General features: G+C 44.7%; 1 protein-coding gene and 1 long non-coding RNA gene across 6 annotated transcripts in view; one reads left to right on the top strand and one right to left on the bottom strand.

Annotated features, from left to right (window-relative positions):
* Spats2l (spermatogenesis associated serine rich 2 like) overlaps window positions 1–8233 on the bottom strand; it is a 178046-nt gene extending 169813 nt beyond the window's left edge. Inside the window, exon 1 of one of the 5 annotated variants that reach the window (XM_031367545.1) lies at window positions 7825–8233. The gene's annotated coding sequence lies outside the window, so the exon portion shown is untranslated. Of the gene's footprint in view, window positions 1–7358; window positions 7518–7581; window positions 7698–7824 lie in introns of those variants that run through there. The other 4 variants (XM_031367544.1, XM_031367543.1, XM_031367542.1 and 1 more) reach the window with 4 other exon arrangements.
* On the top strand, window positions 7715–13086 carry LOC116088451. Its single transcript, XR_004117898.1, has 5 exons — window positions 7715–7962; window positions 8519–8703; window positions 8785–8971; window positions 9053–9238; window positions 12005–13086. It is a non-coding gene; the product is annotated as an uncharacterized LOC116088451 (long non-coding RNA).
* The last annotated feature ends 5384 nt before the right edge of the window (window positions 13087–18470 follow it).

Here is an 18470-nt window from a genome sequence, read left to right as displayed (position 1 = left end):
GAAGCCACAGTTCTGTATTCTCTCTTCTGTCCCCATCCCTCCCATCTTTTCTTTCTTATGATAACGTTTCCTTTAGGAAGGATGCTGTAGATGGAAGCAGACAGCAGGCCCAGGATCATTAGAAGTGATGGATACGCACTTGAAAGGAAGGGCCTGAATCATAAAGGAGCCTTTGTGCCCTGCTAGGGAGCTTACACCTTCTCCTCAGCTATAGTCACTGTGCCGAAGGGTTTTAAGTGAAGAGTCATGATTAGATTGGCCTTTAGAAAAGCAGTACTGTGAGGAACAGATTGGAGGCAAGCCAGACAGAAGGCAGAGAGACTAGAATAAAACCTCAGGAGAAAGACTGACGACCTGACCCAACACAGCAATGGGAGTCACTGTGGAGAAAGGAGAAGGCTGAATCTGGGGAGCTTGAAAAGATGGCCACCTAGCTTCCGTCAGGGCTCAGTGGTCAAGAAAACGCAGACAAGAAAGACAGGCTTCTAGGGTGTCTCTTGCTTGCTGAAGTGGCTTCACTAAGCAAGACAGAGAGCACAGAGGCCTATGTTGGCTTGCAGTCAGATCTAATCGTGGATTCGCTTAGTTGATAGTACCTGAGACAATGTCAGAAAAGGCTCTGGGCTGGGCACAAAGATTTAAGAATCACTGGTACACAGGTGGCAGGCAGAAGCAAACTGCACCAGCTGCCACAGGATAAATGCAAAGAGTAAGTAAGCAGAGGCAAAACTCCAAAGGATGCTAAGGCTGGAGAAGAGGAGAGATGAGAGATGAGCTAGCATAATTATGCATGAAGGCAACTTTCTTCTTCCTTTTCCTGTGTATCACTCATAACTTAGATTGAAGACACAAAGAAGTCACTAGTTTGTTGTTGCTGCTGTTGCCGTTGTTGTTTCTGGAACAGTAAGGCTGTGGGTTTAATACACTGCAGGTCTTTCACACACCTGTGGCGTTCACCTGACCACCAAGAACCTGTCCCTCATCTGCAGAACCATCTTCATAGGGAGTTCGCTAGCTAGCAGTCTTTCAGTGGTCAGTGTCTGTAAAACTTGACAGATGTTCTCGGTGACATTGTGCACCACTCCCAGGGTGCTATGCGGAAAAGTAGAAGCCCTGGGGTCAGACACCAAGCAAGAGTATCCAACACTTAGCAACTTTTCAGTCAGTCAAGTTCTGGAACTTCCTTGAGCTCTAGTGTTCCTGTCTCAAAAGAACATATAAACTCCAGCTTGCAAGTTCGTTGTCAAGTTGAAGTGAGTGGATTTGTAAGTGATAAAACTGTGGTAACTATATTTAGTTGGGATCTCTGGGAACCAGTTGGCACTAACAATGAGCCAGTACCTTGCCACAGTTAGTACATTTAGTTCATTGCAGAGAATTAAACAATTGACCTTTGGAATGGCGATGTATAGTTTTTGTATCCTTTCTTCAGCACAGAGCATATTTGGTTCCTACATTCACACTGCCTGGGTTTAACGCATCCTTTATAAATTACTATCAGCTTTTCTAGATTTCTGGTTTGGTTTTTGGTAAAATGGGGCTCCTATAAACTCCCAGCACTATTTGAGGACAAAGGGACATAGTATGTGTAACTACATAAGGCATTGCTCTATAAAGTCTGCTGTACACATATTGAGTGACAGGTGTTTCCTACCTCATAAAATGGATCAATCCATAATGTACAACTTTCCATGAAACCTCAAGTCTGAGGTTGGTATCCACTGCACCTACGTTTAGAGTCCATGAGGGTAGCGGTACGGAATCAGTCCAGGGCTCTATACTGACAGTGTGCTAATGCATTCAGAGGCTCTGGGTAGTTTCCCACCTTGGCTGCTTGGGACCACAATCTGAGCGACCTCATTTCTTACTCATTACTGGGCAAGTTTCAGCTTTTGTGACATTCATCCTGCAGGAGGCTCTTCTGAGTGGGTTAGGCACAAACCAGAGACATACTGGGTTATACAGTGTATAGGATTTATTTTGTGCTTTATTTCATGATCAGTTCAGAACTTGGCATCACACATGGTTATAGGAGGCATCTCTATATGCTTTAGCTTCTGTTATCAGGGAGGGTCAAATGACCCATTCATAAGGGTTGCCTGAGACCATTGGAAAACACAGATAATTACATTATGGTTCCTAACAGTAGCAAAAGTTCAGTTATGAAATAGCAACAAAAATAATTTTATGGTTGGAATCATCACAACATGGAGAACTGTAGTGAAGGGTCCCAGCATTAGGCAGATTGAGAACCATTGCTTTAATGGATATGGCAAGCTCTTCTTTGCCTCACCTTTCACTCTCAGATGGATTCCAGATTATTTTTCTCCCGTTTAAAGGGATGCTTTTAAATGAAAAGGCTGGGCAGCTATGCCTTATAATAGTCTGGAGTTTTAAGGTCAATTAACAGGATCTTTATGTAACTGATGGCTTTAGCCTGATTATTTTACATATAAAATACTGAGCCTGATGCTTTTCATTTTTGCTCACTCTTGGGACCTCTCATCTCACCTTAAAATAACTGCAGCCTCCTCAATTCCACGTCACAACTGCCAGACTCCATCATCTTCTCAAGCCTGGAGATGCCAAGTCCTCAGAACCTCACAGCTGATGAATGGAGGGACTGATTAGAACCACCCAAGAAAGCTGAGGAAAAGTCCTTGGCAGATGCCACCTTCAAATGCCTGTCCCTTACACCCAATGTCAACATTGAGTTTTATGTTAATGAACATTCACTGAGGTCGTGACTAAAAGTCAGGCTGTAGTGACATGCAACGGTGAGCAAGGAAGAGATGGTATGAAAGCCCGAGATTTAAGGACAAATCATTTCTAGCTTATCCCATCTACATTTGGTAAACACCAGTGGCTTATAGCTGTTTCAGGTACACGGTATGTCGGTGCCCTCAAGAAGCCTGAAGCCTACCTGTGAAAGCAAGAAGCAGCAGTGCAGGAGAATTCTAAGTAAGGGCCCAAACTTAGAAAGGATGCAGACAGAAGGACAGAAGAAGAAACCAGTGAAGGCAACATGACCAGGATTTGACTTCGAAGACTGGATGGGTCAGAGGGAAATAGGCACGAACAAAGGAGAAGAAAGGAAAATGAACAGGGCAGAGGGCAGAGGGCAGAGGGCAGAGGGCAGAAGGGCAGGGAGCAGAGGGAAGAAGGAGACAAGCAAAGGAACAGAAGCTCGTGTTTGAAAGAAGTAGGAAATAAAACAATTGGGGCAAGAGTATAAAATACATGAAAAACAGACTGGGAGGTTGGGCCTTAGGCCAACCAAGGGCAGGAAGATAAAGTCTTTGAACTGTAGGTGTCCCTTATAAACTCACAGTGCATTAGAAAAATATCCCTTAACCTGCTAGACATCAGTGCTCCGTCTAGCTTACTTTAAACATACGCAGAACGCTTATATTAGCTTATTGCTGGATAAAACCATCTGACCCCGGGACTAGTTCATAAACAAGTGTTTAATTTACACAATGTATTGTGTACTTACATCTAAAGCCACTGGCAACACAGAAGACTTTCAACATTGCAAGAGGATCTTGTCACCTACAATATTCATGCTGGAGAATTGTGCAACAATGCTAACAAAGACATAGTTCAAGTTAGTTACAATTTTGTGTTGGCCTCCATTCAAAGCTATCTTGTACCACATGGGGCCTACTGGCCACAGGTTAGACTGCTGTTTCCCCTCCTGATGTTAGGGCTCACTAGAAGCTGTAGCCCAAGGCTACTACTCGGCATCCCAAGAGAGTATCACATTGCTTCTTATTACCCTAAGGAAGGAGTGGAAAACCAGAGTATGGTTTCTGCTGAATACACGTCACATTTTCACCATCTATAGCTGAGAAAAAACTTAAGTTGGACCATCTTCATGTCAGGAGCATCTTGCATCGAGAATAGCAGTGGCTTTGACTCAATTAAGTCCAAGTTCACCGCAGACAGATTTCCTGTAGAATATCTTGGAGAAGCATTCTCAAGAGATGCATGTTTGTAGGAGGTCATTGTGGTGGGAAAACATGGGCTGGGGAACTCAATGGTAAAGAGAGGAAGATGTGGAGGGCTGTAAAAACTGGCAGCAGACAGCCAAGGCTGAGGGCACAGGATCTAAGGAGGAATGAGGGACAAAAAGGAAATATAGGGCAGTCTACTGTAAGAAACTGTCACAGGAAAAGGTTAACAAGATCTGGTACAGTCTCCTATTGGAAAAACAGAAGGGATTCCTGGATCAGGTGATCCAGAGAACCCATAAAGTATTAAGAAACCGAAAGACTATCATCGAAGGCACAAGTTTAGTAGAAGCTGTGAAGAAATGTTGTTATCATGCCTGTAGCCTTTGGCCCGAGACTATACAGCCACCATGAAAAGTCTGTTATGCAAGCAGATAAGCAGGAAGGGGGAGTTATCGATATTACAGCTAAGGATCTGTTATGATCAAAGGGTAGATAATGTTTAAGAAATTTTTATAAGAAAATAAGAGTCGAAGCTATCAAATAGGCATAATGGAATGCTACATATTGTGGATGCACACCTTCACAGATCATTTTTTTTTCTCTGCTAAGGTACTTAGGGGAATCCTAGCCATTATAATACACTGAATGGATAAATCTTGGTAGGAATTCAACATATGGCCTATTTATATAACAAGCTTCACGGCTCTAAATTAGCCATTTTGATGTGTTAAGGAAATAACACCTCCATAAGAGTTGTCTTCAAACGAGGAAAGGGAATAAAAGGTTTGTCTTTCTCCTATAATGTTTACTGTTTCCTTTAAGTATTTGTATAATGCAAATTCCATTTTAATTGTGCAATTTCACTTGACGGTGGAGCAGTGGTAGAAGTAACTGATTAGGTGAATTATGTTCAACCATTCAGAGATCGAAAGCACACAACCATTTATCAATCTGTGTACATGGTATATGCCCTTACATCCTGTGTCTTGCTTATAGAAGTTACTGCTCCACTTATACATATAGATTAGATTATCATAGTTAAGTGACACTGAAAGTACCAGAGATGGTCACCAGGGAAGGGAGACCACGGAACACTGACTAAGCAGTGCTTATCAGCTACATACAAAACGTATTCTCTTGTCATGTAGTGAGAGCGGTGGCAGGAGCCTAAAATTTGCCATAAGCAACTTCTACTTTTCCCATTTTATCAAAACCAGAACTGACACTTCGTACCCTGACTTCTCTCCTAAGATGTTGACTGCAGTTCTGTAAAGGCCCTCAAGGGGAGACCACCTTCGCCCTTCCAAAAAAACCCCAATTATCAAGGAACACCCACTGTTAACAATAGTGTTAGCTTCTGACTGTAGACTAAGAAGCTAATTTTTTTTGAGGACTAAAACTGAGGCATTTCTGAGGTTTAGGTGCCATCACCACGCAGAGGTGACCCACCCGGCAGCGCTTCACTGGCTGCCCTGCTGTGCCTTGAGTATTTCTTCCAGTGATCACCTCTTTCCACAATGGCCACTTGAAATTAGTGTGAGCAGAGAAACTAGCCATTGAAGACTTTGGTGGGGGGCTTCCCACAACAAAACGGACACAAAAGAAGTCCTGGCCACTTTGCCCGACTAAATTAGCACATTACCTAAATTAGATTCCTAGGCAATCATTTGATATTTCAGAAATTAAGGCACAAAAATTGCCAATTAACACACCCCTTTCCCAGATGTTCAGTGTTTTTTGCCCCTCCTCTCTTAAATAGTCCCTGCATTCAAGTTCATTGTATTTTTATGCAAATTCTCTCTTAGAGCTAGGCGTGTGCGTGTGTGTGTGCGTGCGTGTGCGTGTGCGTGTGTGTGTGTGTGTGTGTGTGTGTGTGTGTGTGGTGTTTAAAGCCATACGGAGTCTGACATGTTTTCTGTTCTGTTGCTCCACAGAACAAGGTTTTTAACCCAGCTTGAGTTTATTTCATAACTCTAATTAGAGACTAAAGTAGTATTTGCCTTGTCCAAATAGAAAATCATTCCCAAAGTTGGTTTTTTTTTTTTCCTGGTTAAAAAACCAACAAACACCAGATATAAATACAGAATTTTTTTTTTTTTTAAGCATTACAGTTCCTTGATAAGACTGCCTCCCATCTCCACAGAACACTGCTTTCTGGTTAAGTAACACAATTTCATAAGGCTCATAAAATATTTTATCCAGAAGGCAACTTTTTAAAGAGTTCTTTCAAAAATAATTGGTTTTACTACTTGAATAGTCTTTTTCTATTTCTGACTTCCTGTCCTTTCTTTTCTCTGCCATATTGCACATCTGCTTACTCTCTGCAAAACAGTCTGAGTAGCAATGAATGCTCCTCTAAAACAAAACTGAATGACGGCATAGAGACCACACGACCTTATCTTTCTCTGCACAGATTCTAAAATTTCCGTGTCCCCCCACCCCCCTTTAAAATCTTCGGGGCTGCAAAGGGGGCAGTTACCTTAGTATTTTAAATAAGCAAGTGAAATATTACATATGTTTTATGAAAGGAAAGGACGGCGCTGTGGTTGAAGTTCAAGGGTTTTCGCTAGTCTCACACTACAGAGATTGTGCTGCACTCAAAGCAAAATGCTGTCCACAAAGAATCTTTAATGAGAGTCTCGGGTCTTCACAACCTTGGCACCTGCTTAAAAGCGGAACTGCTGAGAGCCGAAATCCCATCAAGTTCACAAACGCCATCCCCACTGCGCACTGGAAGGCTCCACTCGCAAGAAGGAAGGAAACGATGGGAGGTTTCCGTCGCATCCCGGTCCAGGTGAAGGCTGGATCCTTCCCCCGGGTGTCCGCAGTACCCGCGGAACTCCCAGCAGAGTGCCAGAAGCTCTGCTAGCTCCCCAGACACGCAAAACTCAAGTTGTCTCCACGGCTCGGAGACGACCCTCGCTCCGGGCTGCAGTCCGCGGCGTCCGCGGGCTCCGGGGGACTGGTGGGGGGGGGCAGCTTTTCCGCCCAGACCCTGCGATGACACCGCTCGGTCCCGCGGCCCGGGCGCCCGCTCCCGCCTGCCCTGCGCGCCCTCGACGCGCGCACGCGAACACTGGGACCCGATCCCGCGGGCGCCGAGGGGTGCGGGGTGCTCGGGACCTGCGGCCCCGCTCCGGGCCGGCAGCTCGGCGGCGCGGAGCGGGAGCGCAGGGGGGCGCCCGCGAAGAGCAGGGCAGGCCGGGTCTGCGATCCGCTCCGCCGCTCTCCCCACCACCCGCCGGGGGGAAGCCAAGGACCGCGACCTCCGCGTCCGGTCGGCCAAGCGCGGGCCACACCCAGCGCCCCGGGAGACGGCCTCCGGGCGCCCGGCCGGTCTATCGCCCCCACCCTAGCCACGCTGGCCCTGGTGAGACCCCCGTGCCGGGGACCCCGGCTTACCTCGGTGCGAGCGCGGCCGCTCCGTCCCGGGCCGGGGCGCGGCGCTGGCGGCCCCTGCGGCGTGGAGGGCGAGCGGAGGGAGAGCGGCGGCAGGGCCGCTGGGCCGCTGGGCAGGCTGGATTCCTTCACTGCCTCAACTCCGCGCCGCCAGCCCCACGCAGGGACACTCCCGCCCGCGCAGCCGCCCCCTCCCGGCGGCCGCCCGCCCCTCCGTGTCACTCACCAGGAGCACACACCCCGCCGGCGCCCCTCGCTCCGGCTTGCACACACGCCGCCGATCACGCCTCCCTGGGTTTTGTATCCGCTCACACGCACGTTCTGACACGGATCCTGTCCCTCCATACGCCCTCCCTAGCTCCTTTCCCACCCTACTTTCTAGAAGAATCCCCCATACAGCTTCAGCACTTCGCTGGCTTTGCCCCGCACCAACCTTCTCCCCTTCCTTCCCCTCCAAACCTCCACCTACCCTCAACTGCCCACCACTCTCCAAAACACAGGGCACTACCCGCACGAGGAGCAAGAGAATCGTTCTTCCCTACCCAGGAAAACGAACTTTGCTGTCCCAGCACGGTCTGCAAAGGCGAGATGCTTCTCCGGACAGAAGGTAGTAATGCTTTCTGGGAGTGAGCCAAGCTCAAATGTAAACAAAGATAGCTTATTCGGAAATGCCGCGGAAAATCAGGCCCCGAGGATGAGCGCTGGGGGCTTAGCCCGAGCTTTGAAATCTGACTGAGCTTAAGTGTTCTGGCCCCTCGCCTTCGCTCTGGGTCTCACGCGGGGTTCTAATCGTGCGTGATCACCCACCGAGCTGCCCCGAGCTACTCGTGGCAGCGGCTGGTGATGTTTTCTGCCTGGGAGTGCAGTAGTTGCGAGAGGAAAAGCAAGCATTATTCATGATGGACGCACTTTAGATCGCACACCTCTTCCAGAGGCAGCAGAGGGAAATGCAGGCTGCTCTCAGATTTATTTTTGAAGGGTAACTTCCTAGCCGCCCTTCTCTGGGCAGTAACTGTGCCTTGGGTGGGTGGGTGGGTGGGGGGGCTTCGTGGCTCTCAGCCCTCTACAGATATCAAACCAGTCGGTTTCTCCTCTCAAGCTCAGAACAGCAGAATTGTATTCCATTTAAGAGAGTCGTTATTTGAAACGAATTACACTTTCAGGTAACATTCCGATCTACAATACATCATAGCCCAGTTGACAAAGGTCACTCCGGTTAAAAGAAAGAGCTGAAAGGAAAGAATTCATTTTGTTACCTAACTGGGAGTTTTTCTCCTACCCCATTGGCTGGATTGGTGAATGAGCGTGCTTTTAGTATCTGATCCGACCCTTCAGGTAATCTCAGCAGGTGGGTATGTTTTGTCCTCCTATTTGCAAATAAAGAAAGGAGACAAAAAAGTTAAATAACTTGTCTACGTTTTTCAACTAGTAACTAGAGGAAGAATTTGAACCCAGTCTGGCCCCACCTTTGCTGCAGCCAGAAAAGCTGAAAAGCTGGCTTCTGTAAACGTCAAGGACAAATGCCACCCTATTGCTTATTGAATTTGGAAGAATTAATTAGTAACTTGGAATGATTCAACTTGGAGTGTGGTGCACACTTCAGGGCTTCTTGCAAAGTAAGTCGTTTTAAGTTTTGAGCGAAGGTTTCCCCCATGACTAGAATTCGAAAACAAGTAATAAATTATCACTTCCCTCAGGATGGGCTTTGGAAATAACATTGAACTCCGGCTTCATTCCTTTCTTCTACCACTTCATAACCTTCCCGGGACTCCAAATCCAACTTGCTTACTGAAGTCTGACAGAAAAATGCTTTCAAGACCAGAGGAATGAAAGGGTTTTCAGAAGCCAGACCTGGCCTCTTCATATTTGAGGGTGGCTTTCCAGTAAGTCATACCTATAATAATAACTGCTTTGTGGGCCAAGAGCAGAGAAGTCAAAACGTGGGACTGATGGAAAAACAGAGCACCAGTTACAGAAAGATAAATCTGACTCCAGCTCATCTCCAGGGGGTGGAGGCCCAGCCCAGGGAAGGGCAACAGCTAGATAACCCAAAGGAAACAATAGTATCTTTCAGGAGTTAGACACGGCCCAGCAAAGGAAATCAGACTGCTGAACGTTTTATAGGTAGTTTCAAATCAAACTTAAACCTTTGGTTGCTCAAACTGATTTGGTCTGAAAAAAGTAAAACGTTAAGGTTTAAAGCGCTTGCTGAAACATCATGAGAAGCTTCCTGTACATCAAATAACTAATGAGAGTGTTTTGATGAGTCTAGAGTAAACAATTTTATAAATCATGTAAAATAGATCCATACTAATATTACCTGGAGAGGTTAAAAAAAAAATCCAAAGAAATGGAATATGAAAAAACAAAAACAAAACAAAACAAAACAAAAAAAAACCAAACCACAAAGACCAATTTGTGTTTTGAAGGAGATGTTGAAGAATTGTTTGAAAAAAGTTTGAAATGATAACCAGGAGGTTATGCCAATATGACTCTCCTTGGAATTATTTTGCAAGATTATACTTCCTGAGTCTCATTTTACTGTTTTATTAACTAAATTTAAAAACTAGAGGTCCCTGAGATCCCTCTGAAGCAAACAAACAGTGCAGCAGCAAATGTCTAAATATAGAAGGGCAAAGTACCTTGCTTTGTATTTCCTAATGTTTAAAATTTTAAAGTGGTATTTTAAATCAGCAGCTCCTGCTCTCTTCCATGCTGTCTCCTCCACGCTCTACCCAGAGTGCTTCATTGTAAGCATGGGGGTCAGTAAAGCTGACTGAACAGTATTGATTTCTGTAAAATGTCACATTCCTAGCTTTCCAATCCCCATTGTGCTGGATTCCCGAATCTATAGGTGTGGGTCATTCAGAGCAAGGAACACCTTCAGGAAAGCCGGCCTAAGTCTTTCATCAATTGCACAGTGTCCCTTCGAATGTCAGTATCTTCAGGAGTGAGTGGCATAGAGAGGGAGTGAAGTAGTTGCTAGGCTCCAGGGCACCAGGTAGCATTTGGCCAGATAGGACTGGCTACCACTGAGAGATCCCGGACTTTGACTGGGTACAGTCACTGACTGGGTAGAATCCAGGTTATCTCCCTCAGGGAGGCGACAGACAAACCTTACCTGTTTGCAGATTTTCCAGCTCTTCAACTGATGGGATTTCATCCCTTCGTTTGATTGGATCGTGGCCCTGCAACTTGCCACAGGCAATGGTGTGGATGAGAGTGAGTGGAGGCAGAACTGTGGAGCGAGCGCACAGATCTCCATGTTAGCCTTCTTTCAGTACCGAGAACAGTGAGGTGTAGAGAGGTGGCAGCTCCATCAGACAGGAGCTGGTGATGATACTGAGCAGCTCCATGTCTGTGGTCTTTAGTGCACACATAGTACAAGTAAGGAATAGAACTTGTTCTGAGCCACCGGGTCTGGGCCCTTTGTTTCTTCAGTACAATCTGGGTCTCTTTGGTGACAAGGAGGGAGGTAGTGTAGCCATCCTGGCCATAGTGAAGATATTCTAAAGGGAAGCACAGTGTTCTTCCCACCAGGGATCAGACTATAGAAACAATCATCCCTAAGGAATTAGAATTTCCCTTGGAGTCTCGTGCTGAGGACAGAAAAGTCTGAGGCTTATGTGCGAAACAAGAAGGGGTACTTGTCTTTTAAGAAAGACTGCTCGAAGTTCTGACAACTCATTCCGTCCACTTTGCTGGAGATAATGGAATGGAGACAAGGATGGGTCAGTGATGGGCAGAGCCATACCCGACCAGGACTACTTAGTTATAAAGACCTCCAGCCCTCTTACTCTCAACCAAATCCAAAATTCCAACCCTTGTTGGGATTTGGGGAGGGTGATATTGGAATAGACTTCATTTGTTTCTCTTCTCAATGTGGCACATTAAATCCTTCCTCTGATTAATTCATATACACACACTCTCTCTCTCCATCCCTTTTTCTCTTTCTCCCTCTCCACTCCCTCATAGCCTAGAGTGGCCTAGAACTTGTACGTTGTCATGAAGGACCTTGAATTCATGATCCGGCCTCTACTTCCTAAGTGTTGGTATTACAGGCCTCTCCTACCAGGCCAGGCCACTGTTGTCTCTTTATTGGCATATTGAGGATGGACTGCTGAGCTTGCCTTGTTAAGGCTGTCAGACCCAAGCTCTGGCCCTGTCTTAGTTAGGGTTTCTACTGCTATTACAAAGCATCAAAACAAGTTGGGAAGGAAAGGGTTTATTCAGCTTACATGTCCGCATCATTGTTCATCACTGAAGAAAAGTTACAACAGGAACCAAAGCAGGGTAGGAACCTGGAGGCAGGAGCTGATGCAGAGGCCGCGGAGAGGTGCTGCTTACTGGCTTGCTCATCCTGCTTTCTTATGAAACTCAGGACCACCAGCCCTAAGATGGCACCACTCACAATGATCTGGGCCCTCCCGACAGGCTTACCTATCTTAGGGAGGCATTTTCTCAATTAAGGTTCCCTTGTCTCACTCAGATGACCTTAGTTTGCATCAAGGTGACACAAAACTACCCAGCGCAGACTCTAGCAACTCAGGGAACAGTAAAAATAAGTTCATAATTGTAGATAGTACTGTGGCCAAGTGGCCAATCACTCCTCCTGTGCACACAATAACTTATATTTCTCAACTTTTCAGGTCATGGGGTGAGGCCATGGGCTGAGCTAATCATTAGCAGGAATGTGGAAATGCCTCACTATACCTCCGGTTTGCATCCAGGAAGAGTGGCCCACATCTGTGTTTCTCAACCTTCCCAATGCTGTGCACCTTTAATACAGCTCCTCCTGTTGTGGTGACCCCAACCAAAAATTATTTATTTCATAACTGTAATTTTGCTACTGTTATGAATTGTAATGTAAATAAGGGGTTGTGACCCACAGGTTGAGAACCCATTGCCGTACATGGTTTTTCTCCCCTATATGGAAACTAAGGACCCTGAGACTACATGCAGGAGCCAATGCACCTTCTCTGTGAAAGGGTAAAGAGCAAGCATCGTTCTTCCCAAGGTCGATATCATAAGTACTCAATTCTTCTGCCTGGTGCATTATAGACTCACCTATGGACGGTGTAAATAAGTGGGTAGAGTTGTATTCTAGAAACATGTATTTCAAGAAAAGCAAGCAAGTAAGCAAGCAAACAAACAAAGACTGGGTGTGCTCTGTAGTAATGCCTGCTGACTCCTTATCTGAAGACTGGAAGGACTAGTCTCTTAGTGATGTGAAGATGTCTACATGCTATATACCCATAGTAAATGGATATGTGGGTAAAAAAATCCTCTGCATGAGTTTCACACAAGTATCTCCATATTTCAGAGGAAATTCCAGAGAGATTAATAATGTAAACATTTTAAAGCTGTAAAAGTCCTAAAAATAGTAAAAGACTACCTCATGTTGTTGGTTATCCTTACAATATTAGATAGAAATAGGATTTAAAAAATACCAGAAGCTGTAAAAGAAAAAAATCAACAAGCATGATAAAAATCATTATTTCTATGCATAGAAGTAAAGGCCTAATGCAGATTGTAGAAACTTATATGGAAAGGAGAAGCAGTGAAATATTTCAAATAGATGGAGGATATGCAGAAGCAGCTCTCAAAAAGAGGAATGTGTTCTAATGCTAATGCAAACATATTCAAACTCACCAATGGTCAGAATGTAAATCAGCACATAACAACATGGGTTTTACTTATTACGGCAAAAATATGTCTTTCTCCTAAGTGTAAGTGTATATAAAAAGTAAAAACTTGTGTGTATCTACCTGGCTGGAATATGGCCTGATATACATGCTCAGAAAACAATTTACGGTGCTCACAAACACTAAAGCTGCACACAACCTCCGACTGCCCTTTGCCAATGCAAACCATCTATCGTATGGAAATACTGTGTACAGAAACACATTTACACAGCTGTCCACTGTAGTGTTAGTGAAAGACAGAAAATGTGGAGTAGACCTCAACATCTACGTACCGAAGAATGGGTAAATGAGTTGGGTGGGTCTACGGTGTGGCATACTAAGCACTTTAAAATACGGGTGAGAGGCCAGAGAGATGGCTAAGTGGTTAAGAGTGCTTGCTGCCTGCAAAAGAGAAGCATTCAGTTCATGCCTGCCTATAACTCCAGTTCAAGGGACTCTGATAGCTTTAGTCTCCCTGAGCACTCATATGTATGTGTGCATACATACATAGATAGATAGACACATGTTAATAAAAATCTCTTTCTAAAAAGGAGAGACATACATGTTGACAAGGAAGAATGTGGTACATTTTTAAGCAGTAAGTCAAGTCATGCCATTCGGTTCAGTGTGAGCTCTAGGAAGAAGAAAAGTAGAAATTGAAGGGCATTTCCACTGTGACACCCTCAGAGCGAGGCCGAAATGTAGGGAACTTCCACTCTAATCTTTGTGCATTCCTGGTTTTCCCTTTACACATTATTTGTGCATCATCATATTATTTTAGATGTGGAAGGACAGGACCAAGCAACACTGAGAGAGGAACCCATTGTGGACATCGGCCAAGTGGGGGTGGAGGGAGAAATAGGCACCAATGAAGGCTCACTCAGGTTGCTTCAAGGCTCACTCAGGTGGCTCCAAAGCCCTGAGTCATGTTCTTAATATTCAGCTGCAGCTGGTTGAGCTGTCACCTAGAACCAGGGCTCTGTTTGGAAGTGTTCCAGAAGAGAAGGAGACTTGGGTGAAAAGAAAAGGCTTGAGCTTGTGAGCCTGGAAACAAATAATGACAAAAACAAGAGAAAACAGCAGTGTGACTCGGCTAAGCCTGACAAACTGTCTTCACTGCTTCTCATTTTCTCAGGCTAAGCACCCCACCCCCTTCTCAGAAGCTGCTCCTTAAGGAACATACGCCCATTACAAGGTTGGGCTTGATTTTAAAAGACACATCAGTATGCATCCTAAGAAGGCAATTCTAGGTTCAATCTACCTTTGTTGTGTTAGTAGGAAGACAGATGGCAAGAGTTGTATAAGTTACACATGAATAGGCTGCCATCTACTCAAGACAGACACATGCATTCTCTGATGAGTGGTTAGCTGCCATCCACCAAGAGCAGCTCTGTCACGAACCTTATGAATAGAGAGAGGAACATCTATGTCTGCTCACCACTTAAGCAACGGTATCTTGGCTTTTACTTAACACGAAGTGTTATCTATTTAAGTCAGCAGAACGCTAAAATTCTCCTCATTATTGTATAGTACTTATCTTATTAATAGTCCTGCTTAATGTTGCTCTTGGATGCCGGGAAGTACAAGTAGCCTTGTAGGTACAAGTGCCCTTGGAGACTCGGAGTCTACATTTAAAAAGGAGAGCTCTTCTGATTCCTCACCATCTCCATACAAAAGTGAGTCAGAGACAGTTGTGTGCATGTATCTGGTTGGTTCTTTTCTGCATGCTTGAACCCAAATTTCCCCTATTATGGTACTTGCCTTTACTAGATTAGATTCTCGAATAACATTGTGTGTATAATGGGTTTATAGTGCATTCGCTTCCTGTGGACTTAGGACCATGTGCAGGAAGGCTAAACAGAACATCTTCGTTATCTCTTTGTGCTGGAGGCTGTGTGTTCCAGACCCAGGGGCCAGCAGTTGGTTCCTATCAAGGGCTGGGAAGGAAGGCTCTGTTCTAGGTCTTTCTCCTTGGTTGAGATGGCCAACGTCTCCTTGTCTCCCTTCTCATTGTCTTTCCACTATCTCTACCTGTCTCTGTGTTCATATTTCTCTTTGTATAGGATGCTAGTCATATTGGACTAAAGACTACTCTGGTGACTTCCTTTTGAAGACTTCATCTCCAAATAGGGTCAGATTCTAAAATGCTCAGGGTTAGGACTGCAGCAGATCTTTCCTTGGAGGACTCAGTCCAACCCACAACAGATAGCACTCCAATGAGTAGTTGAAATGATGTCAGGGCCACAGCCTGGTTACCTAGGGGTCTTGATCCCTCTACCTGCGTATCTTTACCATCCATCCCTCACAGTCCCGTGGATTCTTGTACCTTGCTGTTTTAAGTAACTGTTCACATCACTCCATACTTTCTTCAAGCATTTGTTCTTGGAGTCTAGCACCATGCCCAACCCAGACCAGATGAATGGATGAATGATTAACATTGCTACATGCCCATCTATCAATCCAGACCACCATTTGTCTTCCTGATTATACATCTCAATCTAAAGGAATCTAGGCTTAGGCTTATAGAAGGAAATGTCACACAAAACTGAAAATCTAAAGGCTCCTTTTTAAAATATGTTGTGGTCTGACGGCATAGTGATAGCTTTTAGATAGGAAGCTGGAGAAATAAGGCGATCCAACACAAGGGGAAGGATCCTGTATTCATTTCTTCCACAGACAAAGCAAGTTCAGCCAAAGGATGCGGTGCCTTACTCCCCTAATAAGGAACTTTAGACTTAAAGTCTAATTGAGAAGTTACTGGGAGGGAGAGTGCCAGTGCTTCTGTTGAGATTATTCTTTGGTTATTAAATAGGATTCCTGGGTAAAGCTTACTGTGTTTTTAAAACCTAGGGAAGATAAGTCAGAAGAAGGGCAACTTCTCAGAGTCTTCGAGTGAAAACACACAGGCGCTGATGAGCTTTGTGGTCTCTGCCGGAGACAGAACAAGAATAGTTTATGCTCCGGCATGCGAGGGCTCAGTTGACCATGAAGGAAGATTTCCCAGCAGAATACTAAATATTGGGATGCCTTGGATTTTAATGCCAGCCATGGGCTTACATCTTTCTGTCATTTAAATGAAATCTCCTAAGATATAGTGAACCAAGCTTCTTCGCACTACTCACAAGAACGTGGAAGAGTTTTGTGATTTCCTGAAGATTAGTGTCCTTACTGATAAGATAGCTTAATGTCACTGCCTACCTGAGATCCTTGTGAGTGACTGAGTGTGAGGCAGGTGGTACAGTTTCCGGCATAGTGTAAAGGCTGGAGGAATGCCATCAAAACTGAATGTGGTTACATTATGGTTGTGTAGCTCACTTTTCATGATGATACTCCTATCAGTGGGAGCAGGGACAGTCCCTGACTCTGTTGATTGCCTTTGTGACCCTTTCTTTCTACTGGGTGGCCTTAGTGAGCCTTCATAGGAGAGGAGGCACCTAGTTCTTACTGCAGCTTGATATGCCATGGCTGGTCGATATCCAGGGAGGACCGCCCTTTTCTGAGAGAAAGAGAGGAGGAGTGGGGTGGGGTGAGGACAAGAAGGGGATAGTGAGGGGCTGGGAAGAGAAGAGGGAGGGAAACTGCAGTCAGGATGTAAAGTAAGTAAGTAAATAAATAAATAATAAATAAATGTTGTGTGGCATAAGCTGCAGAGCTGGCTCAGTAGATGATGTACAAGCATGAGGACCCAAGTTCAGATCTCTGTCTGGCACTCACATAAAAACTGGGCTTGGCAGTATGCATCCATAAACTCAGCCCTAGAGAATGGAGGGCCGAGACAAGAGGGCCCAGCAGCTCATGGGTCAGCCAGTCTAGCCAGCTGATGAACCCCAGGTTCAGAGAGAGACCATGTGTGTCTCAAACAACCCCAAACAAACCCAAGGTGGATAACCCTGAGGAATGACACTTAGGCTGTCCTCTGTGCATTAACCTGCACACGCATACACCAAAATGAACACGGACGGACGCCTGCTAAGCTGAAGGCTTATTTTAACCTCCTCATAAGCCACTATTCTAAAGCTGAAGGGTGTATCCTCTCATTTCGCCTCCCAGCCTTCATATGAAGTAGGCGCTTTCATTCCCATTTTACAGATGAATAAAGCAAATAAATAAGGATCAGAGGGATTAATCAACTTACTTTCAAGTCATGGAGCTACTGAATGGCAAAGGTCTAATGTGAATCAAGGATCTCCACAGCACATGACACACAGACTCTGCAGACACACAAAGCCAGACTAACTTTAAAAAAACTAGCACCATCTTTAAAATGTTTGTTGTGGCCGGGCAGTGGTGGCACATGCCTTTAATCCCAGCACTTGGGAGGCAGAGGCAGGCAGATTTCTGAGTTCGAGGCCAGCCTGGTCTACAGAGTGAGTTCCAGGACAGCCAAGGCTACACAGAGAAACCCTGTCTCAAAAAATAAAATAAAATAAAATAAAATAAATAAATAAAATGTCTGTCGTTCCTATGTTTCATCCTTCATCCTTTTGTAAACTATGATTTCTTCCACATTTGAACAATTTTATGTCCTAAAATGATTTAGTGATGAGGAATAATTAATTTACTTTTCTTTGTTATTGATCAGAGACATTGGTCACTCAGCTCTAAATCAATGAGGTAGCAGCGTGATCTGAATTCCTGTCACTCCTGCCAGGGGCAACGCAACCCAGCATTGTGGTTGGCTTGGGCAGTTTTATCACTGAACAGTTTGCACGAGTCTTTTTGAAATACCTATAATAATTAATTGGCTCCTTCCCTCCTGCTAGTGACATTTCAGAAGTTAATACTCTACAATGAGTCATTTCTCGTGCTGATTGATGAATTCACCCGACTGCAGCATCATTTTACGTAGGCAGATTTTGCCTCTATGACAAAAGAGCTCTCTCTGATTTTTAATATGTTCTAAAGCAAACAGTCTAGTCAGCTGATGAACTCCAGGTTCAGGGAGAAACCATGTCTCAAAGAACACAAAACAAACCCAAGGTGGATAGGCTGCATTAACAGTTCTAAACTGTTAAATTAAAATTTCAAAATTGTCAGCAATTTTGGAAAAGTCTTTTTAGGAACCAGTATGCATTTTGAAATTACATATTCCATTGTCAAATGTTACAAGTGGATGCTTGAATATAGAAGCCAAAATGCTAAGCCACTGGAAAGAGCTGGTATAGAAGAATTATTGAGGCAAAATGAACTTGAAAAACTGAACTGTAGGGGTAAAGAAATGGCCCCTGTGTGTGAGCCTTCAGATGGGCAAATTAGAAAGAAGACCAGGAAATGGTGTGCTGGTGAGCCACTGTTCAAGGAATCAGAAAGCCCTGATTAGGGCTCCTGCCAATTTCCATGTTGTCAATATTCCATCCGAAGCCAATTTTAAGCTACCAACAGCTTGACAAATTATATTTTTTCAATGTTTTATTTTTATTTTTAGTCATTG

This window comes from Mastomys coucha, unplaced genomic scaffold (assembly GCF_008632895.1).
Source record: "Mastomys coucha isolate ucsf_1 unplaced genomic scaffold, UCSF_Mcou_1 pScaffold14, whole genome shotgun sequence".
Taxonomy (NCBI): domain Eukaryota; kingdom Metazoa; phylum Chordata; class Mammalia; order Rodentia; family Muridae; genus Mastomys; species Mastomys coucha.
This window is presented reverse-complemented; position numbering and strand designations above follow the sequence as displayed.